This window comes from Vicugna pacos, chromosome 12 (assembly GCF_048564905.1).
Source record: "Vicugna pacos chromosome 12, VicPac4, whole genome shotgun sequence".
Lineage (NCBI taxonomy): Eukaryota > Metazoa > Chordata > Mammalia > Artiodactyla > Camelidae > Vicugna > Vicugna pacos.
In genome coordinates, this window is record NC_132998.1 from 29,857,566 (window position 1) to 29,877,712 (window position 20,147).

The window sequence follows — 20,147 nt, forward strand, 5'->3', positions numbered from 1 at the left end:
CAATAAATGATGAGAAAAGGTAGTGGTAGGTCAGAGAATGTGTGTGCCCCTGGCCAGAGCCACCTCAATCTCCCATTATGAACAGTAAATATGGCAAATCAAGTTATTAGCTGTCTTTCCAGTAATGCCCCCAGAAAGCATTAGTAAAGAGAAGGAACTATAATAAAGAGAAAACATTTCCCTGCGATTGGAGACAGAACTGTTTCCCAGTCCTGTCACAGCAGAGTCACCGTTCTTGTAATGACTAACATCTGTATAGTTCTCTATAGCTTACATACAGAAGTATCTGTAAAATGTCGAAAGATGAAAGGAAACCTTGATGTACGATGGTTTGGACCTTAGAGGCTGTTTTCCCATCCTTTTTTTTCCTTTCCAAATAAGATGCTCATAAATCAGGGTATGTCCGCACTATACAGATTACTATAAACCTGAAGCTATGAGAGAACAATTGAAATCACACATGAAACTAAGTAAATCCCTTCAAGGACAAAGTCTGCTTCTACCAAACTCTACTAGGCTGTGCTGATTTCAGAATTATTTTAAATGGAATTTTATTTGAAGCAGTGATAACCAATTAGAACAAGTGATGGGAAGAAGGTTCCCATTCACGTTAGCAACAAAAACTATAAATTACCGATGAATAAAATCAAAAACAACAAAAAAGAAAAGTATGCACCAAATCTCACTTATGAACATAGTCTGGTTTTGATACTACTGTTAAGCTAAAGCTAGCCTTACAAAATATGTTGGGTGGTTTCCTACCGTTTTATATTTTTTGGAAGAGTTTGCGTAAGATGGGAATTATCTTGTTCCTTGAAGGTTTGCTGGAACTCATCCAGAGTTATCTGGGTCTGGTGCTTTTTCTTAGGAAAAAAAACCTTTGGCTTCTGTTTCCCATTTCTTTTTTGTTTATTGGCCTAGGTTGTTAAATCCATTTTGATACTTTATATTTTCCTTATTTAGGTTTTAAATTCCTTGGTACTATGTTGTTCATAAAATTTTTATAATTAAAAAAAAATTTAAGCATTTTTGTTTATGTCTCAATATTCATTTCAGATTCTATTTATTTGTGTTTTCTTTCTTTTAATTTTTTTTCCCTAGAGTATTATTCATTTTATAGGACTTTTCAAAGAACCAGCCTTCGGTTTTGTTAATTAACGCTACTTTCGGTATTAGTGCATTTTCCTCATTTATTAAAGTTTGCTTTTACCTCAATTTGTTAGTTTATTCTTCAGCTCTATCCAGCATGTTATTTATGGTACCTAATGAATTCTTGTTTTCTTTGTGTATACACAAAGACATATGCACATACACACAGGTATCACATACTTCTTCCCAGGTCTCTTACAGGTTTTTCTTCTCTTTTCTAATATCTACCTGTCCCTGTTTTATAAGCTCTGTTCTTATCTCAAGATTTCTTCCTTTATCTTTTTAAAGATCTTAAATTGTTTATTTAAAGCCCTTTCTGATTGGTTTCTAACTATTTTCTAATACAACAGTATTTCTCTTTCTTAGATTCGTTGTTCCCTGTCGTAGTACAATTGTTTCTCATGCGTTTGGTTGTAAGTCCATCTTCTGCAATAGAATTCTCATCTCTGTGTCCTGAGCTTAACTGTCTTCCATATGACTTGTGACTTTCTAGGTTGGGTCCTTATTGCAAAAGCAATCTTAATGTAGTGCTGGGACCTTTGTTCTCCATTTTTTCTATAGATTGACCTGTGGACTAAGTAAAATTCTTTCCTCATTTTCAAATATGATTTCATATTTCAATATTTAAATATATCTTTTATTTCATTTTTCTAGGTTTGGGCTGAGAAGAAAAGATTTCAGTGTGTGCTTATTCAGTTTTACTTGTATTTCTAATTGTCTTTGCCTTATCTAGTTTAATGATAGTATTTGGCAAGAAATGATTCATGATAGTGGTATCTTTATTGTGTGTCAAAAATTATTTGTAATACATAATGCTTTTTCTTGAATTTTGTCTTCAAATTAATATTACAATCTCTGTTTTCTTTCTTATCTAATAACATCTACTACTGCTCATAATTTTTATTTTAAATGCTAAAAGATGTATTACATATGCTCCTTCACAAGAAATAAATATTTTTAAAATTTAGTTTGAGACTATCTTTAAACAAAACAAATTTGCCCATGGAAGCCTTTGGTTAAAACTAACATATATGATCTGGAATTTTCTTATTACATATACCTATATAGCATGTAACACAGATATATGATCTGTGATAATCTTGTACTGTATTATTTTACAGTTTTCTTTTACTAATCCTATAAAATTGCTGCTTATGAAATTATCAAAAGGTCTTTGTGACTTCTAGCTATTTTTTAGTCTCAGTTAGAAATAAGAAACATCTTTTCAATCCTCTAATTTTCTTCCATTCTTTCCTCATTTCAACAAAGACCATGTCATGGTCTTTTGTTGACATAATCTTGGATTTTAAACCCAAATTATTTATAATATAATAATACTATTCATTTTCTATTTTTGATTTGAGAAAAAATTTGAAATTGACTTTGAGTTCTATAACCATAATATTTTGGTCTTATCTACTTTCTACTTTCATTGGCTTCAATTCTTATACCCAAAACTTTTATATATTTACTTTGAAAGTCTTGATCATTTTGTTTTACCTCATCTTTCAGTAGATTAGAGAATATTTTCATATACAAGTTTTCAAGAGGATGCAAGGTTACTCTATTTTCTCCATATATATATATACATACATATATATATATACATACATATATATACACACACACACACACACATATATATATATATATATATATATATATATATATGCGCCTTGTTTATCATTATATCTGAAGGGCCTGACTTCTGATAAGCATGACTATATTCGCAGAACACATTAATTCAATGACATTTTAGAACTTTCCCATATGAAAGAGCAAGATAATTTAGTTGGTTATAAAATTCTTTGTCAATAGTTGTTTTTCCCTCCCTCAAAATTTTGTAAACATAAAATGTACTGCTATGAAGAAGAATAAGCCTAGGTTTGTCCCATTATTGCTTCTGCAGCTTAAATTTTCAATGAATTTTTCTTTATGCTTCTAGTCCAGAAATCTTGCCTGGGTGAATATAAGTTTAATTATCTTTTCACTAATTTTCTCCTGGAATAGAGTGAGCCTTTAAATCTTTAAAAACGCCTCACTTCATCTCAGTTAAGATTATTTTGTCATATCTTTAATTAATAATTTGACTCTATTTGTGTTTTTTTTTCAGGAGAATAATTTGGTTTTTGGCTTTCATATCTGTCGTATTTAGTTTCAATTTTTAAATTTCTTTGAGCTTTTTCCCTACATTCTCAGAGAATAGCTCAGATTTATCTCTTAAACTGCTTATTGGATTCTGTATGGCACTGATTATGTTCACTACTGCCTCTAATGTGGATTTTATAAGTTTTTGTTAATGTAGTTTCAATCTTTACCATATCAATTCCTTTTTCATCCTTTTATTCTCTTTTTAATTTTATTATCATACCTTGTTATATTTCATGTTATCCTGTTAATCTCACTCTGGTACATTATAATTGCTGCCTTCTTGTCCTGAAGGATTTTATTGTATCTCTACATATAGTACGGTGCTAGTCAGCCAGTTTCAAGCGTAACAATGAGGATAGCCCACCAGGACAGTGCTTTTCCACGTGTGGTGCAGACATGTACAATCAGAAAACGGTTGCTGGTCAGAGGTAAGTAGCTTACATCTAAACAGTTATCAGTGTAGAATGAGATATGAAAAACACTCAATTTCTATACTAGTTTCACTGCTGATCTGTGACAAGCAGTCCCAAGACTAGTGCTGTTCTGAACCACACTCTCATTGCTCTAGATGATTGCAGAGTAACAAGATAGAAAGGAACTGCATGCCTTAGTGCTGCTTCCCTATCCTTGACCACCCTGCTCCAGAACATTACATGAAAGGAAAATAAACTTCTGTCTTCTTCGAAACATTGTCTTTTGGGCTTTTTCTACAGCAGCTTTGCCTATACTTTAACTAGTGCATGGCAATAGAACACTTTCTGAAATAGGACCTTCCTTTTGAGTCTTCCAGTACTTGTCCCTTTCCTTTATTCTAAAGTATTTTTTTTCATAAATCCCATGTCAGTTTTTTTCATCTTTTCCCTCTTTATTTATTCTTGAACATGGAACGGTGTTTTCAGAAAGTTTGTCCATGGACAGAGTGTGTGGGCTGCCTTGGACTTACACTGTGTCATATAACAGAAGAATCTCCTTTTCATCTATACAGCTGCATGTGTGAGCTGGGGGTGGGGGAGAAGGGGTGAGGTTAGGTCAAGGTGATTTACTTTAGCTCAATTCCTAGGTTCTATCACAATTTCACTTAACACATCTCTTCCCTTGTGCTCATCGCCTTGTTCTCTGATACTCTGAACTCATGGTATTTATTTAAAATTCAATTTCCATCATCCACTGTATTAGAGTTCTTTATTTCAGCATCTGCTTCCTCTGCCACACACACACACACACACACACTTTTTGTTTTGTCAGGACCTGTATGTTGGACAGGAGAAGAATATGAATCTATTAGGATTGTACCACAGGTGAGGGACACAGGAGAGAGATGAAGCTTAAAGGTTGCTGGCACTAAATTAAATGTCAATGGGAACCCTAATTTTTTTTTTCCTGTCATCTTCACAACAGGAATTGGTGACTGACTGGATGTTAAGGGAAAGGGAGAGGGAATACTTCAGGATAACTTTCAAGTTCCTAGTGTGAATGACTGGGAAGATGGAGAGCTAGTACTTATTGAAGGAGGAACAGGTTTCCCTGGAAAGAGGATGACTGGGGTTACAAATAAGATACTATTCTAACAGCCAAGGAGAAATTTCTAGTAGGAAGATGCTTGTATACTCTAGAGCTATGGACTGCACATATAAATTTCAAAATCACCGGTATATGGGTAATAACTGAAACCAGGGTCATGAGTGGGACCAGCTTGAGTAAGGTAAGAGAGAAAAAGGCCCAGGAATAATGTGAAGAAAACTATTAAAGAGTCAAGTGGAAAAGGAGGAACAGGGGAAATGGACCAAGATGTAGTTAGAGAAGTATGAAAACTATCAGAAGAATATAATCATGGGGGCCAAAGGAAGAGACAGCTTCAAGAAAGAGGGAATAGCCCACAGAGACAAACGCCCATTCAGAGGCTGAGCCAAGTAAGTATTAAAATCAACCCTCTTGATTCTGGAATTAGGTTGACTACCAGCCTAGCTTTTCAATGTTATTCTGAGTTGTTTCTGAATCCTTTAATTTATATGTATTTTTGTGGGAAATCAAGAAATTCTGCAGTAGAAGCTTTTCTCCAGCTGACTTTCAAAACAGAAGTCTACACTAGTACTGGGTTTTTTGTTTTGTTTTGTTTTTAGTATTTTTGCAAACCTTCTTTTTTGGTCAAGGACCATTTGGTTGCAAATAATAGTATCCTATTCAAATTAGGGTAAGCCGAAAGTGGAATGTTTTTAAAATAACACGAGTGTAATTCATAGAACCCAAAGTCAGGAAGTCTAATGAGGCCTCATGGGGCACTGGAATGAGGAACTGGAAAGTTGTCAGGGACCAAGATAGCTACTTTCTCTCTGGGCCTATCTCTCTCCAGACTCTGTGGTCTCTTGTCTCTGCTTTTCTTTGTTCATCTTCTTAATTCATCCCTCTGTGCAGTTCAGAGCTTTATTTCTCCATGAACAGGAAAGATAATAGCTCCCAAGGCAGTTCCACCCACCCTTTCTCTTTCAGCCCCATCTGAGTTTGCATAGCATTCCTGGATCTCTACCTCAATCTTCTAGAGGAAAGAAATTGATTGGCCAAGTTTGGATCATGCATCCACTCCTGGTCCAGTCAGCTATGAGCAGGGAAAATCATGTGCTCTCTTCCATTCTGAGAATGCAGAGGAGGAGAGCCAGCTCTGAGAAAGAAAGAGGAATAGGAAAATAATTCACTAAACTTCCTCATCTTCCTCATGTCACCCAGTTTCCTTCTTTGCTCAACTTACTGTCTTCACATTCATTTTGTATTTTCATTTCAGAATGTTCTCTTCTCATGATTCTCTGCTCTTATCTTTTAAAAGCCAGGGTTTATTTGCATCTTACTAAAAATTATTCTGGTTGCCATTAAAAAATAATTTTTGAAGATAATGATCTTCAAATGTGTGCAATTTTTTCTGCCATAAATTTTCATAGGCCTAGAGGATTCCTCCTTTCACACAATATAGTTTCATACTCTTCAGAGGTTGCTCTTTTCTTCTCCTGAAAAGAGGACAGATCTATAATTGATGTTTGCTACTAACAGGATATGTGGCTTGCACTTGTGTCCATTCACAAAGGTTTGGAAGAGGCCCCTTATCAAAATATCAAGGGTTGTGTGTCAAGGGGCACAAATTGGATGTGAACAAGTTCTTGCCCAAACATCACTGTCTACCAGGCCTTCTTCTGGTGTTGTTCTAATGGCCTGAGAGATGAATTTCTCCACCCTGGTGCCTTTCCCCCTTATTCTCTAAATTAAGAAAGGGAAGAAAAATTTATAGTCCCAACTTGCACTCTATTACAAGTTTCAGAATATCAAAATCCTGAAGATACTTTTATCTTTAATTTGTCAGAGGTTCACAAAACGTATAGTACATGTTCCATAAAGGTTTCGATTTGACTCTTTCTAAAAGTGCAAATTTGATCATGTCGTTTACCTGCCATTCTATAATCCTTTAATGTATCCTTGAATGCAGAGAAAATTCAAGTGTGTTCCTTTGGAATTCCAAGACCTTAACAAATTGGCCCCTACTTTTCTCACTTCTAGGAGAGAATCTTTAACTATATCCTCATAGGTATCCTAATGGGTCATATGAAATCTACCTGCACTTCCACTGTATACAATGCAGGCTCACACTTCCATGTCTGTATTACCTGTGTCATTCCCTCTACCTCAGAGTCTTATCCCTTCCTCCTTCTGTCTGCATGATAAACTTTCACTCAGCCTGCCAGCCTCAGGTCCATTATAATCTCCCACCTCTGGGGCAGCTGTCAGACTCAGATTTCCATCCTTTCTTCCTCCATGGCACCTGCATCTATGCCTCTATTAATCTAAAAACAATGCACCTTGTTGGAATCACTTTATTATTTTTCACTTGTCTGTTTCCTTGCTAGGCTGGGAGCTCTGTGGAGACAGGGACCACATGTTTTTCATCTCTGTGTATCTAGCTTCTACTTGGAACCAAGTAAGAACTCCATAAATGTTTGATGAACAAACCCATCAGTGTCTAGATATTAAGCTTGAAGATATAAAGACAAAAGTAATGAGGCTGGTAAAACAACCCAAAGGCATTAGTTAAATAGTAATTAATCCACTAGCTAAGTGTTTAGTATAACATGAGCAACTAATTTTCAAGAAGCTTGAGTTACAGAGCTTCTTAATCCTAACTCACAATAACACATCTGGATCCCTGAATACCAGTCAGCTGTAAATTATGTGCCCAGAGACAGGGAGGTAATTAAATGTGTGTGTATTGGCAAAGCTTTGCAGCTTTCTCTTTGTCACATGAAACAAGAGAAAAATGGATTTTTCCAGTAGCTCGTGAGGGAAATACTAATAAATACCTTCTTCATTTGTATAATGTTTTAAAGCTTACAAATTGCTCTCACATCCCATGTAATCCTTAAAACAATCCTGTGAGTTAATTAGAGTATCATAAGCCTACTTTACAGATGTGGACACTTTATAAAGCTCAAGAGGTAAAATGATCACATTGCCAAAAGGCGATGAAAGTAGTACTCAAACTCAAATCTTCAATCCCTGTGTTTAAATCAAGTGCTCATTTCATTAATCAGTTAGCAGAGAAAGCCAAGCAACAAATACGTTCAGCAACTTGGCTCCCAGACAATGACGACATCAATAGCAATTTATTTGGTTACACTATATATGCTATTCGGAAGGTCTCACATCCTTTCACTTGCTTCATACAAACAGCCTTGAAAGTCGATTGGACAAACACCCTACGCTTGTTTAGTTGACAAGAAGTCTGAGGGCCAAGGAGTCTAGGTGACTTTCCCCAGGTTTTTTTCAAAATTAGTCACTGAGAGACCTGATTCCTGACTCTTTCCTTCCATTCCCCTTGTTAACTAATATCTTGATATAATTAAAAGGCTCGGCAGTTGTTAGAGTTAATCCACTCTTTAGAATTCAGAAAAAGATAAATAGAAATAATTAGTCCATGTCTAGACAGCGCTAGACTTGTCCCAGTGGCAATAAATGCCCTATGATGCAATTCCTTTTGTACTAATTCCTCAGGATAGTGTCCAAAATGAATCTGTCATACTCCCTGTGGTGCTTGATTTAGAGTAGCATAGTGTTTAGTATAAGATGCATTTCTACTTGAATGGAAAGTCTCTTATCATTAGTCTAGGGCAAAGGTAAACAGCCATCTTTTAGGGGATGTATTTTGAGCTCTGTGAGTTCATACACTTCCCTCAGCTGAACTTTATGCCTGGGATTTGTATATTTCGTGCCTTCCACCTGAGCACACACTCCTCCAATTTACATGCTCATTTCTGTGCCTGTACATGCAGACCACAAATATACACATGACTTTGCATAATCATCCCTTGTACACACAAACTTTATTTAGACACACACACACACACACACACACACTCATCTTTTTATTATACTCCCCTTTCCCAACAGGAAGGCAGGTATGGACATGTAAGGCATAAATATATCCCTTTGGATGTCTCTCCTCCTCCTTATACCCTACCCCTTTAATTAAATGTGCACATATATATGTACTCACACACAAAATGCCAAGTTTCACAGTGATCAAGAGTCAGGCCAACTTTCAGGTTCTGAATGTGCCTGGTAAATTCTCTGAAATTCACCCTAGGGACCAAGACTGCTGCTTGGGCAAGACAGGAGGGAGGAATTTTAAACCCTGGAGCAGGAAGAACAGGGCAGCACAACTGGAACATAAAATGGGAGACTCTCCTTTAATAAAGTTGAAGGCTGGGAAATAGTCCAATCAAGGGCACCTTTCCACAAATACCTCCCTGACTCAGATATCATAATACTTTAGAAAATGTCCCTGACGAGCTTAGCTTTTTCATCCTTAGGGTTCTCCTTCTCCTGAGAAAGAGTCTACATGGAGGAAAGACCACTGAACACTGAAGAAAGACCCAAGTTTGAAGTCCAGATTGGCCTCTTAAACAGTCTGAGCTTCAGTTTCCTCGTGTATCAAAACGACATGATGACACTCACCGCTCAGTGTTGTAGTGAGAATTAAGTTAAGTGGGACAACATACATAAAGTACCCATGACAGTCTCTGACACAAAACAGGCTCTCAATTAACGACAGGAAAGCATTATGTTATATTCTATAAACACATGACATGTTACCAAAGCCAAGTTGTCTGAGGGGATATACAGAGTGCTTTTTACAAAGCAATGGCATATCAGCTGAATTCCTCATGGCAACATTTTTTTAAATGGGGAGAAGAAACAAAATTTGGATTCTTGATAAAACTTAGTCAAAGATTTAGGAATTCTTTGCATGAGGCTTTGATTTCCAAATAGCTAGGAAAAAAAAAAGATTTTTGCTTTGCCAGGAGAAGTTCAATTTAACCACATAAGTTTTGAAGAAAAAAAAAAGCCCAGATTTCTCAGCAAAGATGACAAATGGGAACCAAGAATCTGGAGATGTGAGCGCTTTTCTAAAAAGGTAGTAACCTGAAGTTAGGTGAGAGTAGATAGAGTATTCACAAGGCAAATTTGAAAGTGGTAACAAACTGCCAGTGTGACTATAACCTTAGAATGCATGATCTCAGTATTTTTTATGCTACCTGTAAAAAAATAAGAAAAGAATGTTTTAGAGATCAAGTAATAATTTGAATGATCTACACATCAGATCACCAGGCAGTGAGGTCCCTATGATAGAGTAGAAATAAATTAGACTTGGAGTCAGATGTTTGGAAAACTTACAAGAGCCTTGGTATCCAATAAAATAGGACTAATATTAGTATTCATCTAGTATCTTATTATACAGATAAAATGAGGTGTTGCCTGTAATGTACTTAGAACAAGTTTAGAATACTTGGCAATGGTAGTTATTATTTTTACTCAACTCATAGATTTATTGTAAAAGTGAAATAAATATACTGTAAAATATTATTTTTAATTTTGAAAGTATACTTAATAACAGCTAGATGTATTCTGAGTGGTGGAGGAGCTCCTAACTCAAATATTCACTTTCCTCCCAAGTGGATCTCTGTAAATTTTTTTATTTTAATTTATTTTTTACATGAGAAATTAAAATGTGGGCATGCTCCTCCTTCTACTCTTATTTCCCCCCTTTCATAAGCTCTTCTGTGCTTCATTAAAGAGAACCACTCCCACCCCACCTCTAGAAAATGTCAAAATGAAACATGATTTTACCCAGAAACTGCTTACCAGCAATATTGGCAAAGCATTTTTGTTCATCTGTCAGGCTTTTTAGCCAAACGTAGCCATTCTACAAAGCTGTACTAAAGCATGAAATAAACTTTTATGTAAAACATTTAATAAAACTGTAAAAGTTAAATAGCTCATAATAAGCAACCATACAAAAGTATGTAGCACAGCTCTCAGTCATTAACTTTCCTTAAGGTTTGAAGGAAAATTCAAGCCATTCTTTTAAACTGCCTAACTTACAGTATGGAATTGAATCAAGGGTATTGCTCCTAGGATTTGTTCCACTTTGATATCAGGGGGATTTCACAATTGTTTCACTGAATTAAATCTGAGATGATCAGATTCTGCTCATAGATGTAAAATTAATTTGCGTAGACACTGAATTTCTTGGAATTCCTGCATTAGGTTTGAGAAGAGAATAGAATGTTTTTTGCTTATTTCTCTAAGTGTGATGCTCAGCAAGAAATGGGTATTGGTTTTGGCTGTGCAGTATCCAGCTCTTCTTCCTAGCATTGTCCTATTTCCTTTGAGGTAGATTCCATTATATGGACTGCTGCAGGTTTGGGGTGTCCCAGAAAAACAGATGTCACTCTTCTCCAGATAAGGCTGAAGAATGTGACCAAGCTATGCTGATCAGAGTCTATCTCACAGGACTACTGTGAATTTTATCAGAATGGTAGCAACAGGAGGGAGATAGGAAATAAACAGTTGGTGCTCATTGGCTGTCACATTGGACGGTGGCACCTTGGTCAGTCCGCTCAATAGTTCCTGCTGCCAAACCCCACAGACTTGTTCAGATTCCTCTACTCCTAAAAGTCCAATGCCCTAACCTTCTCTTTGATTTTGTAAGTATCTTGTATGCCTCTAATAAATTCCTTTCTTCCTAAGTTGTCTATGGTTGTTTATTATTGCTTCTGCTATAGAATCCTAATCGCCACAGAGTATCAAGTAATAGTCGTCCTTGGTTCCTATTTATTTTCAGAGAAAGAAGTACATGTGGTGCAGGAAAATGCCACCAAAAGTAAGAATTATGCAATGATAATTTTCCCACCTCACCATTCTCCCCATGCAAAACACACAAAAGAAAAACATAAAACTCATCAAAAGATGAGTTTTTTTCAACAAAAGAAAAAGCATAAAACTCATCAAAAATTTAACTGAGGAGGTATAGACAAGAAGTATCTGTTCCACACAAAATGATTTTAAATCCCCTAATAGCTGAGAACTTCATATAAATATTTGCCTAATGGCTTGAAAGGCGCTGAGAAGAAATGAAATCCCTGTGAATTGAAACCTTATAGATTACAGTTAGTGGCTCCAAATTGTTTGAGGTTAAGAGGATTTATGACTTATAAAAGACTAGTATTGTTAGCCCTTGCATAAAACAGCTACATCTCACAGGCTCATTTTTACCAGGAGCAGCTCTCTGGAGCCAAAACGATATACAAAAGGCAATGCCAGCTTCTATACTTTGTTCAAATCCCCTCGCCTTTCAGGCCAAGATACCTTGAGTGAAAAAAAATCAGTTAGAAAGTTGGGAAGTAAGCTGGTATTTAATATAATTCCATCAGATCCTTTTCTTTCCCCCCTGAAGTCTTACTTACTGAAGAACTCTTAATTAAGGAGAAGGGAGGGAACTAGACTAAATGCATATGTGATGTATTAAATATCTGACAGACCATTTGCTTGCTGACCTGGCCAGGGAGCCAGAATGCAGAACAAACCTGTAACTAGGCTCAAGGGCAGCCTGGAGCCATCACTGCCAAATAATGGCTGCTGTCTTTTTAAAACTCTCAGAGGTTCACACTGCAGATTTCCTTCCAGTTTCCAGTGGTATGAGAGACACCGCCAGTATAAATCTTGTTGTCACAAAAGAACAAGTTATAGTATATATTCAACCACACACACACAAAAACTTTCAAATAACATTAACTTAAACCCACAAAACCAAGGAGAGTCAGAAGCAAAGCTGAATCTCTGTCCTTAAGTCACCCCATTGTGTTTCAATCTTGAAGAATGCCCAGCTCATCAGAGGGTATCACCAGGGCTGTGTCTGCACGATACTAAGACAGTAAGTCAAACTGGTTAAGAAGAGAAAAGACAAGAGGAGAAGACAAGAGAAGAGAGGAAGGGAAAGGGAAGGGGAAGGGGAAGGGGGAAGGGAAGGGAAGGGAAGGGAAGGAAAAAAGAAGAGAAAAGAAAGGAATCTTATAGTCCAAGTCTAGTTGACAAAGAAAATATAAACCAGTCTCTTTTGTGACTTTTCATCTCAGTGTGTGGACCTAAACACTCTCTCCAACCCCCACAGAGCACCTAATGCTGAAAGAAAGGGAAGAAGCAGCATAGTGCAACTTGGCGATTTCACTCCTACCATCATGGGTTCTAAGCAAAAGTTTTTTCTAAAGCAAAAGTAAACTAGTGTTATTAGTATTTGATTGAACAATGTATAGCCTTTCTTGACTCATTCATGAATCAAATCTTCTAGTTTTCCAGACTCACTTGATTTAAATCATTAGAAGACCTGGCTTTCTTTGGGAATCCATTCTGAAGAACTACAAGCATTATCAAATCTGAGACTGGAATGCTGTCTGAGGCAGTAATCTGAGGCAGTAAATCTTAGTGGTTAAGGACCAGAGCTTTAGAGCCAGAATGACCTGGGTTTCAAACCAACCCAGCAATCACTTACCAGCTGCGTGACCTGCGGCAGGAAGCTCACCTCTCTGAGTGATGAATATTTCACTAATAACATGAATGGAGAAACACCCACTCACAGGGTTGCTGAGAGTATTAAATGAGATATTTGTGAAGCCCTTATCACTGTGCCTGGAATGTGGTAAACCTTTCATATACAGTACCTACATCTGTGAGCATCAATATTTCCAAAGAGGAAAAATAAGACCTCTTTAAGATCAAGATTTGAGGATGCTGAAGTTTCTAGGTGCAAAAATAATCTGCTTTCATTACACGGAAAGTAACTTTTACACAAGGAAAAGGCTGCAAAGGTGATTCATTTGTCATTCTTTCCACAAATATGCCCTATGTGCCAGGCGTTGGGGAACTCGAAGATGAACAAGATAGAAATGGTCCCTGCCCTCCGGAAAATAACAATCTAGAGGACATGAAGACACAGAAGTGGGCAATTACAGCAAGGGGTCTATTCAAGGCTCCATCTCTAATTTATTCCCAAATTAGGAATTTGGGATTAGCAAACACAAACTACTATATACAACATAGATAGATAACAAGGTCCTACTACACAGGGAACTATATTCAATCCCTTGTAATAACCTATAATAAAAAAGAATATGAAAAAGGAGATATATATATATATACACATATGTATATAAAACTGAAGCATAGTGCAACTTGGCGATTTCACTCCTATCATCATGGGTTCTAAGCTCTACACCAGAAACTAATACAATATCTCAATCAACTATCCTTCAATTTAAAAAAATGATGTGGAGAAGTCAACTTTTCTGGCACAAGGGCAGAGCTCTTTTTGTCCTACCACAGATGACAGCAATTAACCTGATACTCTGTGTACCAACTTTTGATATACTGATAATAAATCACTTTTGTCCCTGCATCACATCATTGATTCTCCCAGGCAATTCTTAGAATTTGCCCAGTTACTGAATACGCTTCAAACTATTAAAGGATACTTTAAAAAAGTATCCCATATTGGGCTGGGCCTTCTCCCAAGTTATTTTAAATTAGTGAGGTCACTATTAATACAATCAACTATATTAATAAATGCATAAACATTTCTTGTTAGAAAAAAAAGGTTTGCTTAATGAGAATATTGCCCAACATCACTTTACCAACTCAAGCACCTACTTACACATAATTACCAACTATTTTTTCAAGGGGCTATTGTCCTAGTCAAGTGAGCCCAGCCTGGAGACTGCAACAGAATAGTGCCAAGCACATAACAACAAATGGCTTGTATTTTATTGAGCATATACTACATGACAGCCACTGTTCTAAGCACTTTATAAGTTTTAACAAGTTTAATCTTCACCATAACCTATGCATTAATTTCTTAGGGCTGCTATAATGAATCACCACAAACTAGGTGACTTAAAGCATCAGAAATCTATTTTTTCACAGTTCTGAAGTCCAGAGGCTGGACTACAGGCTGGAAATCTAAAATTAAGGTGTTGATAGAGCCATGCTCCTCCTGAAATCTGTAAGGAAGAATCCTTCCTTGTCTCTTCCAGCTTCTCACTGTTGCCGGCAATCCCTGATGCCCTTGACTGCAGCCGCTTCACTCCAATCTCTGCCTCTATTGTCACATGGTATCCTCCCTCACCTCTCTCTCCCCCGGCCCCTGTGTGTTTGTCTTGTAAGGACACCAGCACAATCCCATTTTAATTTAACAGATTACATCTGCAAAGACCCTATTTCCAAATATGGTTACATTCTGAGGTTCCAGGTGGACATGAATTTTGGGGGACATTATTCAAGCCAGTAGACGAAGGTACTTGTTATTAAGTCAGCCTTAGAGATGAGAAGACCTGGTCACAGGGATGAAGTAACTTTCCAACTTTGTCCAGATAATCAATGGCAGAGCCAAGATACAGCTCCAAAACCCATGCTCTTAGCTGCTACACAATACTGCCTATCAAAAAATATTTCCCAGATGAATGGACAAAATAGTCATAAACAGCTGAACGTCAGCATGCTTGATTATATGTCCCAATTTTACTCCTTATCTTCCCTTTCTGAGACCACTGCACCTGCCTCACAAGTAATATTCTTGTTCTCCCTTCTCAAGCCCACATGATCTAATCATCTTACTACTGTTCTTAAAACTTCAAATCCCTAACTTAGCACAGCAGCCAATAGCCTTTACCTATTGGACTGAAAGGTCCATGTGGACAGGGATTGTGTTCATTTTTGCTCATCACTGTGTCCTTAACAACAAACATGGGTCCCTAGTACCTAGTGGGCTCTCAAAAGTCATTGTTAAGCGAATGAAGAAGAGAATGAATGAATGAATGAATGATTGACCTGGGCCAACCTACATTTCAAGTCTCAGCTCTTGATGCACCCGAGTGCCTCTGCTGACGTTGTGCCCTATGCTAGGTGCATTGTAATCACCCTTTAGGGCCCAGCTCAAACATCCCTTCCCCATCAGGTACATTTAGGCAACACACACACACACACACCCTACACACATAAATTGCTTCCACTCACAGGGTACCATAGAACTTTGTGACATCACCGATGATGTGATGTGTTATGTTTCTTCCTAAGTTCACCCTTGGGATGTCCTTGTGGGCAGATCTGTGTCTTTTTTGTTTTATGTCATCAGTGCTGTTAGAAAGTGGACACTCAATAAAAGTTTGCTGGATAAATGACTGAGTGAACAGTCTAATGTCAATGTGTACATAAACACAGCTTCTTCTTCTATTTTGCCTAGGGCTTGACTGTGCCTATACAGAATCCAGTTTCCAAATAATGAGACAACTTCTTGGCTTTCGAAACTACTCAAGCACAGATATCACACAGCTAAGAGAAGGCTGAAGTTGAAGTCTTGGTTCAAAAATGGACATCCTAGGGGCAAACTCATTATAATACAGTGGAGCCCCCCACCGCTCCCTGAATTCCTATGGGTCTATGAGATGGGTAAGTGAGGTGAAGAGATGAAGAAACTGACAGTGTGATTCCAGCCCTGAGGGCTGATTTTACACAACTGACAGAGCTTTGTTCTTTTTTAATCACATCTGGAGTCCACTTCAAAGTTAAGCCCATGTACTCACTTCCCACTTAATGTAAGTATGGGAACAGTACAGCACAGAGACAGAGAGCAGGGGTTTTGGAATCAGAGAAACCAGACACACTATGGTGATGTGGTCTGTAATCCACCTGTGAGTCGGTAGGAGAGTACGTCTGTGTGGATGTCCCTCCCTTGGTCCCACATCCTCCTCTTTTTACCGTATTCCGATGATCTCCTTCACAGCAGGACTCTCTAAAGAGTTACGGACATATATGTGCACGCATGCCCCACTTCCTCCCCTCACATCCTCTCCAGAACCCTGGTGAGGCTTGTCCCCTCACACTGAGGCCGCTCCCATCAAGTTCAGCACTGTTCTCCATGTTGTCATCTCTCTGTCCTTGTCTTATTTGACCTTTCCACACCAGTCCACACATAAGGAACACCTCCCTTGTCTGAAGTATTGTTCTCCCCTCCTGGCCACTGTTAACCTCACTTTCTCCTATGCTGTCTCTCCCCACCATCTTCCAAACTGTCTCTCTGACCTCAAAATGCCAGCATGCTCCAGGACTCAGGCCAGACCTTCTCGGCCCTCCTGTCTCTCCACTACTGGGTCTTGTCCAGTGGTCTGAAGGCCATATGTATGCTGATGACTCTGCCTGTTCTGGTTTTGTCCCTGGACTTCTTACTCATCTACCTAACAGTTCTCTTGTCAGAGACATAGTGTAGAATAGAAGTAAGCATGGGCCCCACAGAACCAGAGCACCTGGATTTGAATCCCTATGCTGCCACCTTTTTTGCTTCAGAACTTGGAGAATTTCTAGAACTTGTTTCTTTGTCTAAGCAATGGGGATAAGGCCTCACAGGATTCTTTGGAAGATTAAATAAGTTGATATATTTAAGAAGTGTGTACCAGTTCCTAGAACATGCTAGGTACTCAGTAAATGATAGCGATCATTATTACCAGTAGTAGCAATAGGAATATCTTCCCTTAGATATCAAGGCAGCATCTCAAAGTTAATGTCCCTGAAATAGAACTCTGGAGTGTCCTAATAAGCCTCATTCCTACTTTTGTCTTCTCACGTCCGTATCATACTCATTTATCTTATTTTCATATAATGTATTACTATCTGAAATTTCTTTATTTATGTCTTCAATTGTTCATTGTCTGCCCCACCGCCAGTTAAGAAGCTAGGATTTAAGCTTCACTGAGGGTAGGGCCACGTCTGTCTTATTCACTGCTCTAATGCTACCACATCAGTGACTCATATTAATGCATAGTAGGCATGCAATACCCAGCTGCTGAATAAATGGATGGATGAATGAGCGACTGAACAATTTGACTTGGATTTGGTATCTATACTCAGCACTTACTACTCACAGAACATCAGGAAAATATTTAACCTTTATGAATCTTAGTTCACTCACCTGTTAAATGAGATAGCAACGCCTGCTTATAGGGTCACTGTAAATGTTAAATGCACTTAACACACCTAACACAGTGTCTGGCCCAGAGAAAAGCTTCATTATGTGGTAATTAAAAAATGAAAATAATCATTCCTATGAATCACAGAATAGTCTTTAAGAGGAACTGGCACCCAAGGAGTGTAATTCAAGAAAACAAAAAGTGTAGTATATAGCATCATGGACTTTTAGAACTGGAAGGAAACTCCATGAAGAAACTTTTTAATCTATTTCACCTAACAGATGTACAAACACATGACTGGATAATTAAGTGATTTGTCCAAGATCACAGACATAAAAATAAAACTAGAATCCAGGTCCCTCAACTCCATGTCCATTAACCTGACATGTTGCTCTACCCTTTTTCAATTACTTTGATTTTTTTTTTTACTGAGGTATAGTCAATTACTTTGATTTGATAATTAATCTACATACACACGTACCTCACGCATGAAATTCAGGTTGAATTGATTTTCATATGAAAATATATTGTAACTCTTTGAGAAGTATTTCTATAGCTGGCAAGATAGGAAAAGATGGACTAATGTGAACATATACATACCTATTATTTCTCTCTCCAGCACTTCTTCATCCATTCCTTGGTCACCTACTATGTCCAATGCTGTGCTTGATGTGGAAGAAAACAAGTGGAAGACACAGTCCCAACTTTCATGGAGCTCTGTGCACAGACTAGTAGGGAGGACATTTACTCATGCTGGTTACTCAAAAACTTCAGTTGGCTACCCAACAAACAAGTGTTGAGGCCCTGATCTGTGCCAAACATTGCCAGATTCCAAAAATGCGTTGGTGAGACAGAGTGAACTGAAGTGAACTCCTTTCTCCTGTAACAATTTGAGGTAAGGTTGAGGCTGGTGGACAGTGCTACTCCACTTGGTCGTTGGGAGACCAAAATTTCTTCCCTCACCTTCTGCCACCCTCTAGGCTTTGCCATCCATCCTGTGGATGGTAGACACTGGGTCACAGTTGGTTCCAGCAGGCAAGAACAGGAAGCAGAAATAGACGTGACATCCATCACTTGCGTCTGCATTCTGTTTGTAGAGATTTAATCACGTGGCCACACATAACTGCAAGGGAGGCTGGGCAATGCAGGCAGCTGGGCAGCCACGTGCCTGGCTACAATTCTATCACCATGAGAAAGACAAGAACAGGCTTGGGAAGACGGCTGGAAGTCTTGGCCTCAGTGAAAAAGCCTTCACAGTATCCCATCATGCGTACTCGCAATCTAGGGGGAGACAGAAAATAATCAAACCCTTACGAACTATGGTAAACATCATAAGGAAAAGTATATGGGGCCGAGAGCAATGAATAAGGGAATCGACTTGAGTCCAGAGCATCAGGAAGCAGGAATAGCCTACAGGAAGGTCTGGCAGCAGATGGGAAGGGATAGTTTAGAAATTCAGACTCTGGAGCCAGGCTTCTGGGTTTGCATCTTAGCTCTAGAGCTTACTAGCTATATAATCTTGGATGAGTTATTTAACCACTTGTGCGTTAGTTTCTTCACTTTAAAATAATAATAATTGTTATTATTGTCAAATTATAGTAACTATTATCATCATCACGATTATTAGTATATCATAGGTTCCTTTGTTATGAGGATTAATTGTAAGTGCTATGCTCTTGGTGCATACTAAATATAGCCAACACTGCCTAGGTGTTTGCAGAAACATGTACCAGGAGGCCAGGAGTTTATAATCTAAGTGAACTACCTAGTGATGGTTACTTAGGATCTTCTGGGCGAAAGCACAGGCATTTATTATGTCAAGTAATTCAAGAGTTTCTATGTTTCTACCTTTCAGTCTGTGAAAAAGCCCAAGCTTGACTAAATGTGCCCAATATACTGAATGAGGAGAAACGTCTAACTAATAAATCACTGGGCTGCTGCCGCCGGAGCATGTACAAGTAATGTCATTTGCAGTTTGTACATGCTATGGGAAGTATCAAGGAATGGCAGGAATGAACCTCAATCTGTACACTCAGGTGGATATTCCTATTCCTATGTGCCTATTCTTTTATGTTTTAAAAATGAACTAGTCTCAGTTCTAAGTCCCCATTATACTGTGCAGTTGGGGTATTCAACCATGGTCATTTTGGAGGGGGTCTTCCCTCACACTTGGCATTAGGTGGGCTCCAGGGTCTTGAGGAGCCCCCTAAAATGGGGAAGCCCATTTATTCAACAATCACTGCAGAGGTCGGTTAGTTCCAACTTGTGTTTTCTCTGTTCAGATGGTCCCCTCATGTCGTGGGATTGTGATGTGCCTCTGGGGAGTTCAGTGTTTATTCTTGGCCTCCTCAGCCACTGCCCCCTCTGGGATCCAGCCACCTCGTTGGAGCACTGCTGGGGTGATGGCGAGGAGAAGGATGCACACAGAAACCACAAACCTCTGCCCCCTTCTTCCTGTCTGAGAATTATTTTTTTTCCATCTGGAAAAGTCTCACTCTTTACATTTCCTCATGGTCATTC

The 20,147-nt window shown here is 38.2% G+C and overlaps 1 long non-coding RNA gene across 1 annotated transcript in view; it reads right to left on the minus strand.

Annotated features, from left to right (window-relative positions):
• The window catches only part of LOC116282653 (uncharacterized), a 172,982-nt gene that overhangs the window by 127,620 nt on the left and 25,215 nt on the right, over nucleotides 1–20,147 (minus strand). Inside the window, exon 2 of the long non-coding RNA XR_012078477.1 lies at nucleotides 18,228–18,908. This is a non-coding gene — a long non-coding RNA (uncharacterized lncRNA). The remainder of the gene's footprint in view (nucleotides 1–18,227; nucleotides 18,909–20,147) is intronic.